A 9,588-nucleotide genomic window follows, 5' to 3' on the forward strand; every position below is an offset into this window, starting at 1 on the left:
CACTGCTGTAATAATAATGTAATCTCAATCGGGGGTTCCTACCCCACCTTTTATCGTTCAGTTCCCAGATAAAAGATGCAAAACCTTTATATTTACGATAAGTCTTTAAACATTAGGGCTGGACAGATATCTACCCTCTATGTTTTTAAAATCTACTTCCCCATCAATAACCCCGAGTTATGACTTGCCATGTTTCATCTGGGCTTCTCTTAACTCCAACTAGCCAGCCTCATGGCCATGTTTTCATGACTCACTAACTGGGTCTTCAGGTAGATCTATTTCCAATTTTCTGAGGAACCTCCAGATTGATTTCCAGAGTGGCAGTACCAGTTTGCAATCCCACCAGCAACGGAGGAGTGTTCCTCTTTCTCCACATCCTCCTCAACATGTGTTGTCATCTGTGGTTTTGACCTTAGCCATTCTGATTAGTGTAAAGTGGAATCTCAGGGTTGTTTTGATTTGCATTTCTCTGATCACTAAGGACTTTGAACATTTCTTTAAGTGCTTCTCAGCCATTTGAGATTCCTCAATTGTGAAATTACGGAGGCGCTATGGAGCACTCACAAAAAGGGACCTAGCATGACCACACTCTGGAAGACCTAACAAGCAGCTGAAAGAGTCAGATGCAGATATTTGCACCAAACCAATGGACAGAGGCACCTGACCCCTGTTGTTGAATTGGGGAAGGCTGAAAGAAGCTGAGGAGAAGGGTGACCCTGTAGGAGGACCAGCAGTTTTAATTAACCTGGACCCCTGAGATCTTTCAAACACTGGACCACCAAACAGATCACATATACCAGCTGATATGAGGACCCCAACACACATACAGTAGAGGACTTCCAGGTCTGTGTTCATTTAGAGATGATGCACCTAACCCTCAAGAGACTGGAGGCCCCAGGGAGTTTAGAGGTCAGGTGGGGTGGGGAGTAGGGACATCCACGTGGAGACAGGGGGTAGGGAGGAGGTATGGGATGTGGAGCAGTCTGCGGGTGGATGTAGGGGAGCAATAAAATATGGTGTGTAAAAAATAAATAATTAAAAAATTTAAAAGTGGATATTAGCCCAGAAGTTCAGAATACCCAAGATACAATTTGCAAAACACATGAAACTCAAGAAGAAGGAAGACCAAAGTGTGGATACTTTGATCCTTCTTAGAAGGGGGAACAAAATACCCATGGAAGGAGTTACAGAGACTGTAGGAATAACCATCCAGAAACTGCCCCACCTGGGGATCCATCCCATAAACAACCACCAAACCCAGACACTATTGCAGATGCCAACAAGAGCTTGCTGACAGGAGCATGATATAGCTGTCTCCTGAAAGGCTCTGCCAGCACTTTACAAATACAGAAGTGGATGCTCACAGTCATCCATTAGATGGAGCACAGGGTCCCCAATGAAGGAGCTAGAGAAAGGACCCAAGGAACTGCAGGGGTTTGCATTCCCATAGGAGGAACAATATGAAATAACCAGTACCCCCAGAGCTCCCAGGGACTAAACCACCAACCAAAGAAAACACATGGTGGGACTCGTGGCTCAAGCTACATATGTAGCAGAGGATGGCCTAGTCAGTCATCAATGGGAGAAGAGGCCCTTGGTTCTGTGAAGGTTCTATGCCCCAGTATAGGGGAATGCCTGGGTCAGGAAGCGGGAGTGGGTGGGATGGGGGGGCAGGGGGAGGGGGGAGGGGATAGGGAATTTTCAGAGGGGAAATTAGGAAAGGGGATAAAATTTGAAATGTAAATAAAGAAAATATCTAATAAAAGAAAAGACTATTGAGAGAGACTTAGGAAGAACAGGGGTGTGCTGATAAAACTTTGAAGGAGCCTATGAATAAAACCTTGTTTCAGAAAAAAAAAAAGAATATTTTTTCTTGAATGCAAAACAAAAAAATCTACTTGGACAGCTTCTAGTGGCATTCGTTTGCTGTCTCTTTAACAATATCTTGTCGTAGCAGTTTTGGAATGTCTTTAAAAGATTATAAGAATGTGCTTTCAGTATAATTCCAGGAGTGGGGTACGGTGCTTCCGACTGTCTGCAGTAGCTGACTATGATTTGCCTTGTGCTCTAGAAGAGGCTTGGTTTTGCCAGCTGCAGTAGTTTCTGCAATTGTGTGATGTTCGTGATTCTGAGAACTTCTCAGAGGGTGCATAAATGTGAGAGCCCCGGAAGACCGGGTTGGTGGTTGGTGATCAGTCGGGGTGTAGTCAAGGTTTATTAGTAGTCATGTTCAAAAAGAAAGGAAAGAAAAGAAATTGACTTGGGGATTTTTCTCGCTCTCTCGCTCCCCTATCCTTCTAGTGGTGGGGGTGAAACTGGGGAGATAAAAGATGGGAAAAGAACGCACAAAGAAGCAAAGAGCAGCTCCAGCCTACCTCACAATCTGGCCTTGGGATGACCCTGTATCTCTCTGCCACGCTTGCTGAACAACTGTGAACAACACATCCATTCTTTCTCCTCCTCATCCCTCACCCGAACACTTTCTTTCCTTTGTGGAACTCCATTTACTAACCATGCCCGTCGTTTCTAGGGTTCTGTTCCCCCATATGCTACTTGAGCAACTTCCATCCCTGAATTTCACCTTTTCCTTGTTCTCCTCCTCATCCTCCATCTTATCACCTTTCTGCTAAATTCCCATAGATGGGAATGACTTTCCTGAAAAGACTCCATTGCCCGTTGTTCAAGACTGTCGTTGCTGTTATAAACACCATGGCTAAGAGTGAGTTTCAGGAAACAGAGTTTATTTTTGCTCACAGTTCCAGAAGGGAGAGTACGCACTACAAGGGAGTCGTGGCAGCAGGCAGCTGGAGCAGAAACGGAAAGATCACATCTTCAACCACAAACAGAAAGCACAAACTGGAAACTATTATCCTCACAAAGTCTGCACCCAGTGATGTACTACCTCCAGTAAGAGTGCACCCCCCCTCCCCAAACAGAACCACCAACTGGGGACCGAGTGTTCAATACCTGACCCAATGGAGGACATTTCTCACTCAAACCACCACAGCTATGAAAAACAGCTATGCTGTTGTGTGTAGTTTTACTCTACCAACTTTACTCTGGGAGGTGTCTGTGCTAACAGCCCCCACCCAGCTTTCCTTTAATCATCGGATAAAACACACATCATACACAGTTTATTCCTTTTCAACTTGCCTTAGGACATAATTGCTGGGCGTTACTATCTCCCGCCTGGAAAACCTGCCCTTAATATTTTTATCTCTGCTCCTCCCACCTGCCCTACACTTCAGTGGCTCCTCCCACCTAGCCCCCGCCAAACATCCATGACCAGCCACCTGTAGTAATGGCCACAGGTCCCAGTTCCTCCTGAGACCTCAATGGCTGCACCCCTCTTCTCCCTCCAAAACATGGCAGATGACAGGCAAGTGGAAAAGAAACAAACTGTGTATGCGTGTCATTTATCTGAGGATTAAAGGGAAGCCGGGTGGGGACTGAGAGATCATCGGTCACCTCCCGGAGCTAAAGTCAGGCAGAGTGAAACGGAAGCCAGGTGGGGGCTGGCAGGGTGGACACCTCCCAGAGTAAAGGCGGTAGCAGAAAACAACACGCAGCACTAGACCATTAAAGAGCACAGTTTCCAACCAGTGTCAGGTAAAGTAGTTGAGGGAGACATGGATCATTTGTGGGAAGACAACTTAATTGTCCCGCAATTGCAAGCAGGGTGACAGATTAATAAAGGCAGTAAGAGCCACTGTCAAAATACCAAGGAGAAGAGTTGGGTCAAGAATATCCGCAAGTTCCTGCATCCATCAAGAAGAAAAAGGTTAGAGTCAAGGACAGAGAGAAACACAGAAAGCAGAGCTCAGGTCCATGAGTGACATAGACATAAGCATTGTTAATAGCCAGCTGGCTTTATCAGCACACCACGCTGGCTTTTTGTTTTTACTTTTGTTTGGGTTATTGTTGTTGTTGTTATTGTTTTGTTTTTGTTTTTGTATTTTGTTTTGTGGTGGGGTTTTTGTTGTTTTTTTATTGTTTGTTTTTTTTGGTGTTTGTTTGGATTTGTTTTTGTTTTTTTCAAGATAGGGTTTCTCTGTGTAGCCCTGAACATCCTGGAACTCTGTAGACTAGGCTGGCCTCAAACTCAAGAGATCCATCTGCCTCTGCCTTTCCAGTACAGGCATTAAAGGCATTCATCCATCACTGCCACCTAGCACAAGAGACCTCTTTCATGATGTCACTGGATCACAGCTTTGTGAGACAGAAGAAGTAAGCTTGCTATGGTGATACTGTCTTGATAGCACCATGGACTTACAAATTATTGTATTATATTCAGTGCTGACTAGCATGGCCAGGGTGAAAGCTCATTCCATAGAAGGTAATGCCAGATTTCACAAGGGATGACAGGATGTACCAGAAAGAAACATTGGCTCAGAAAGCTGAAACAAGAGGTAACCTGAAGAGCACATCAAGATGCTCTGAACAGAAATAAGAATCTGTCCCTAAAGGACAGCAAGTGGAAGGATGAAGTAAGCACAGAGCCATATAAAGGAGGTCAATAGGTCAAGAGGTCAATAGAGGTCAAATGAGGCCAAAGCAAATAGGACCAGAAATCCTTCATGAGACAAAGTGAAATCATCAAATAAACATTTTATACTGTAGGCTGTACACTACACATCAGAGGAAGAGTCAATAACGATCTTTGAGTGTATGTTCTAGGAGTAAATGGCCAGTTTAGGGATAGAGGGTCGGGTAATCTTCCATATATCCTTTCTGTCAGATAGGATAAGTCCAGTATTCCATCAGGATTTTCTTATAAAAAGACAGGTACTCTCCAAGGAGTCTCTATCAGGACACCGTCCTTGGCCTTGCTACAACCAGCTGCTAGTACTACATAGTAAGTGATTTCAACCCTAAGTTATGCCAAGGCAGATGTTCTCAACCCATGGATGGTGAACCCTTTGTGTGTGTGTGTGTGGGGGGGCTGTTGTAGGACTCTTTCATAGGGGTCACATATCAGATATTTATATTACAATTCACTAACAGTAGGAAAGTTACAGTTATGAAGTAGCAACAAAATAATTTTATGGCTGGGAATCACCATAATGTACGAACATATATTAAAGAGCATTGGGAAGGTTGAGAACAGCTGCTCTAAGAGCATCCTTCAGTCTATGCTTGTCCTACCACGCTACAGTAGGCCTTGTGGTTGCAAGCAACGTCAGCTTGATTTGTTATTTACCTGAAGACACACTTGAGATCGCTGAAGTGAGAATCTCCTATCTGCGTGACAGAGGACAGGTGCTAAAATTTGAGGGCAGACTAACATAATACAGAAAATGACTCTGAGAAGCAGTAAGAACTCTGAACTTTGTCGATTACTCTCTGGCACAGACAGCTGCAAAACAGGAGAGAGAGAGAGAGAGAGAGAGAGAGAGAGAGAGAGAGCCTCAGGTGAGATCCTGCTCTCCTCCTTCCTAGTCGGCTCTTACTGACCACGACCTTTTATTTATTAGTGTCTTTTATGTGCCTGGAGGAGGTCCTTCACGTGACCCAGGGAAAGCTGGTCTCCTCCACATTCTTTTTTTCTTTTTTAATGCAATGTACAGACTTTATTTAACAAAAGTAACAGGTAAAGTAAAACGGGTATTTATATTAAGAAAAGACTACAAGAAAATTCATCTTGAACAACTTGAAATAACCCACTTGCAGCTGCATTTGCCTGAGCTCTGTTGCCGTGAAGAACACAGCGCATGCACAGGTATGGATGAAAGGTTTGTACATTTTCAAGTATTCACTGACTACTACGTGATGTACACATATACATTAAATTTGAAAAAAGATTAGATGATCCCAGCTGTATTTCATTTTTCTTATTCTTTTGGAAGAGGTAGTCTAAAGAGAAGTGCTTCTGGCTCATGACCCACATAAAAGAACCCATCCTAGACTCGAACACCAGGTCTCCTCCACTCCTCTTTGGACATCAGGTGAGTTTTAGGGACTTGTTTAGCGAGTTCTCTGGGTAACATGACAGGCTGGTACTCTTAGTGCTGCTCATTGTACTTGTCTGAGAAGTAGATCTGCTTGCGGGCCATCCTGCCAGTGCACGGAGGTGGAAACAGGAACAGAAAACCCGCATTGAAGGAGGCCTAGGGCTGGCGCGACGACTCAGATCTCCTTCACATTCCTGTAGCTGGGTTCACAGAAGTTCTGCAGAGCACCAGGAAGTTGTGATAGAGAACTCACCAATGCCACAAAATGGATTCGGAGAGCTAATCTGTGTGGATAAGGTGTTCACTTCGGCGTTATTTAACCTTCTCGTCTTTGTCATCGTGAAGGATCTACAAAGCGTATCATTTATCGAGCCTCTTCAGAAATTGTTCTGCCTTCAAATTCTGTTGCAGAATATTTACATTCTGGGTGACAGTGGCTTCCAACATGTTACAGAAAAGCCAGCCACTAAGACAGGCTGAGTAGCAAGAAAAAATGTTTTATTTTAACACAAGCTTGTCTGTCCTTCCTGAGTGAGGCATACAGAATCCACTCAGAGGCCAGCATCCTTCTCTGGCAGTAGCTGTTTAAAGTCAAGGGAGACAAGCAGTCTATCAGCACACCGTCCTTGGCCTTGCTACAACCAGCTGCTAGTACTATATAGTAAGTGATTTCAACCCTAAGCCAGCAGAGACGGGGTAACCAAACAACTGGCCCACCCACACAGATTTGAGTAGGGGACCCAGAACTTGAACTCTGATCAATCTTTTTCCATAGCTATGATTTTATTAAAGATTTATTTATTTATTATATGTAAGTACACTGTAGCTGACTTCAGACACTCCAGAAAAGGGCATCAGATCTCGTTACGGATGGTTATGAGCCACCATATGGTTGCTGGGATTTGAACTCATGACCTTCGGAAGAGCAGTCAGTGCTCTTACCCGCTGAGCCATCTCACCAGCCCAATAGCTATGATTTTATTAACTGAGTTCATACCACTTCAAAGCACAGATAAAGAACAGTGTTAGGGGGACAAAAATTTTCCTGTGCACTGGACAGTTGTTGAGGCTTATTGATTTACCATTAATGCCGTCACAGCCAACAGGGAAACAGTGATTACAACTTAGGAGCACGTGGTGGACTGGGAGGGTCAGGGGACCCAGCTCTGCTGAAATATCAGTATAAAACCATGGGACAGTTTCAGTATGCACATATCCTGTAGGCTGTGTGGTGGTTTGAATGAGAAGTGTCCCCAAGAGGCTCAAGAATTTGGACATTTGGTGGCCCGTAGATGGTGCACTGTTTCTAATTTCCTTTCTCCACTTCCTGTTTGTGGTTGAGATGTGAGCGATTGGCCTCCTGTCACGATGGACTCCTTCCCCTCTGGAACTGTAAGACAGAATACTCCTTGTATTCAGGAAGTTGCAGAAACTTTAGGGACAATGGCCTAGCTGTATGAAGGTTGTCACTGTTTCATGAGGATATATTGTCCCTGGCTCCAGTCTTCCTTAAGGTTCTGCCCAGGCACATGGGGTCAAGAGAACATGGGATGAGCCCTTTGAAACTGTGAGGCAAAATAAGTCCTTCCTCCTCTTGTTTCTTCAGGAATTTTGGTCATAACTATGTAATGCAAACTACTACAGCCATATTATAGGTTGTTACAAAAAGCACACATAATTTAATCTCTATTAGGCACAAAAAATTGTACCATCTGGTACAAATTATACATACTTTTGTAATACATTTATAGACAATGTGACTACTGCACATATATTTTGTATCTTACTTTTAAAAATGACACTGCATCTATTAACATGTAATTTCTTCTTTTTATTCATAGCCTCTGAAGTAGTTTGTATAGTTCATATTTCATTATAATTTTATTTAAATTATTTCATTCACTATTGGATATTTAGGTAACTGAAAACTTTTGCTATTATACATTATTCTTCAATGAACATCTTTATGCAAATAGTACCTTAATTACATAAAAGTGTAATTCATCATTTCTTATGGTCACTACCTAGGCCAGGCCTTAAGCATCATATATCTCAATTAATGGATTAGCATGCTAGCCAGTCTCTTCTCCTTTATCTATCCTGTATAACACTCGGGGATGGTCATCCTGAAGGTCATTTTCATGATGCTTTCTTCTTAGGATGTCCCAGTGCTTATCTGCCCATCTTTCATATGGTATGGTAGCTGTGCAATCTGGGCCCTAAGTGAAAAGGGAATTAACTAGAGCCAACAGGACTGAATTTAGAACACTCCATCCCAGACATGAATACCAGGGCTCAAGATGTGTGTACTAGCTTCCATCAGAGAAACAACAAAAGCCCTAGGTCCAGTTCTAGTTGTAGCTATCTGGTTCTCTCCAGTAAATGAGGGCACTGAGTCACTAGTCACTGAGCATTGATGGCACACATAGGCAGGAATAACAAGAGTCAGAACCCAAGAGAAGGTTATCCCAGACGAAAAGGAATGTGCTGTGTCAGCCGCTGTGGGACAAAGAGCCAGCAAGAACTAAAAAGGATCACAGTCCAAATACTCATGCCCAAGTGTGTGGCCAGGGCAGAGTTGTGCCAGAGAGGTCTTCATGTACGCAGTGGGAGGTTTTCTAAGAAGTCATCATTTAAGGGAATTACCACATTAACTTTCTAGTTTCAAGTAATAAGCTGAATCTGGAATTAGTGGACCTGGTTTCTTAACTTTTTACCTGCATAGTGAGCAAATCCATTAGCCAGGGTCTGTGTGCTCTGTGTGCAGCCGGCAGAGACCGATCCCTAAAAAGGCCCTCAAGCTGAAAACAAAATGAATAAAGGACAAAACACAAAACCCCCGAAACCCATAAGTATACGTCAAATCAAAAGCACATAAATGTTAGCTAAACTCCTTGAATACAATTCCTTTCTTTTGACTTGAAGCCATCATCATTGCCGAAAGGTATATTAAGCAATATAAGCTTAGACGATTTGGGTTGAAGGCTAGGAAGAGGCAAAGGGTTTCAGAGGTGATAATGGACAGTTAGGCCTTATATTAGTCAGGATTGCTAGAGAAACAGGATGTGTGTGTGTGTATGTGTGTGTGTGTGTGTGTGTGTGTGTGTTTTAAAACTTTCTCAAAATATCTGTTTAAACTCTATGATGGCTATACTTGTTTATCTTGACAACATCAGGAACTGAAACCTAAAAGTGCAGGGGACATCTGTGAAGAATTTTTTGCTTAATTCGAAATGAGAAGATCCGCTTCTAATCAGGATGGAAAGACACAGTTCCAGTACAGATGTTTTTGATGTGGAAAGACTCACCTCTAATCTGGGCCACGCCTTCTGCTGGAAGCCTATATAGGGACATGGAAGAAGGGAGCTTTTCTTCTTTGCCTGCTCGCCCTCACCTCACTCGCTAGTAAGTCCATTTCTCCACTGACATTAGACCCTAATTCTTTGGAATCCAGTGTATACAGAAGGCCAGCCAAGACATCCAGCCTTGTGGACTGAGCAACTACTGGATTCTTGGACTTTCCATTCACAGACAGCCATTATTGGATCAGCTGGACTGTAGTCTATAAGTCAATTAAATCTCATATATATATATATATATATATATATATATATATATATATATATATATATATATA

The 9,588-nt window shown here is 43.1% G+C and overlaps 1 pseudogene; it reads right to left on the minus strand.

Annotated features, from left to right (window-relative positions):
* Positions 1-5,822: 5,822 nt before the first annotated feature.
* LOC110334317 lies at positions 5,823-6,053 on the minus strand (annotated as a pseudogene).
* Positions 6,054-9,588: the final 3,535 nt, after the last annotated feature.

Source organism: Mus pahari, chromosome 16, assembly GCF_900095145.1.
Source record: "Mus pahari chromosome 16, PAHARI_EIJ_v1.1, whole genome shotgun sequence".
NCBI classification, from domain to species: domain Eukaryota; kingdom Metazoa; phylum Chordata; class Mammalia; order Rodentia; family Muridae; genus Mus; species Mus pahari.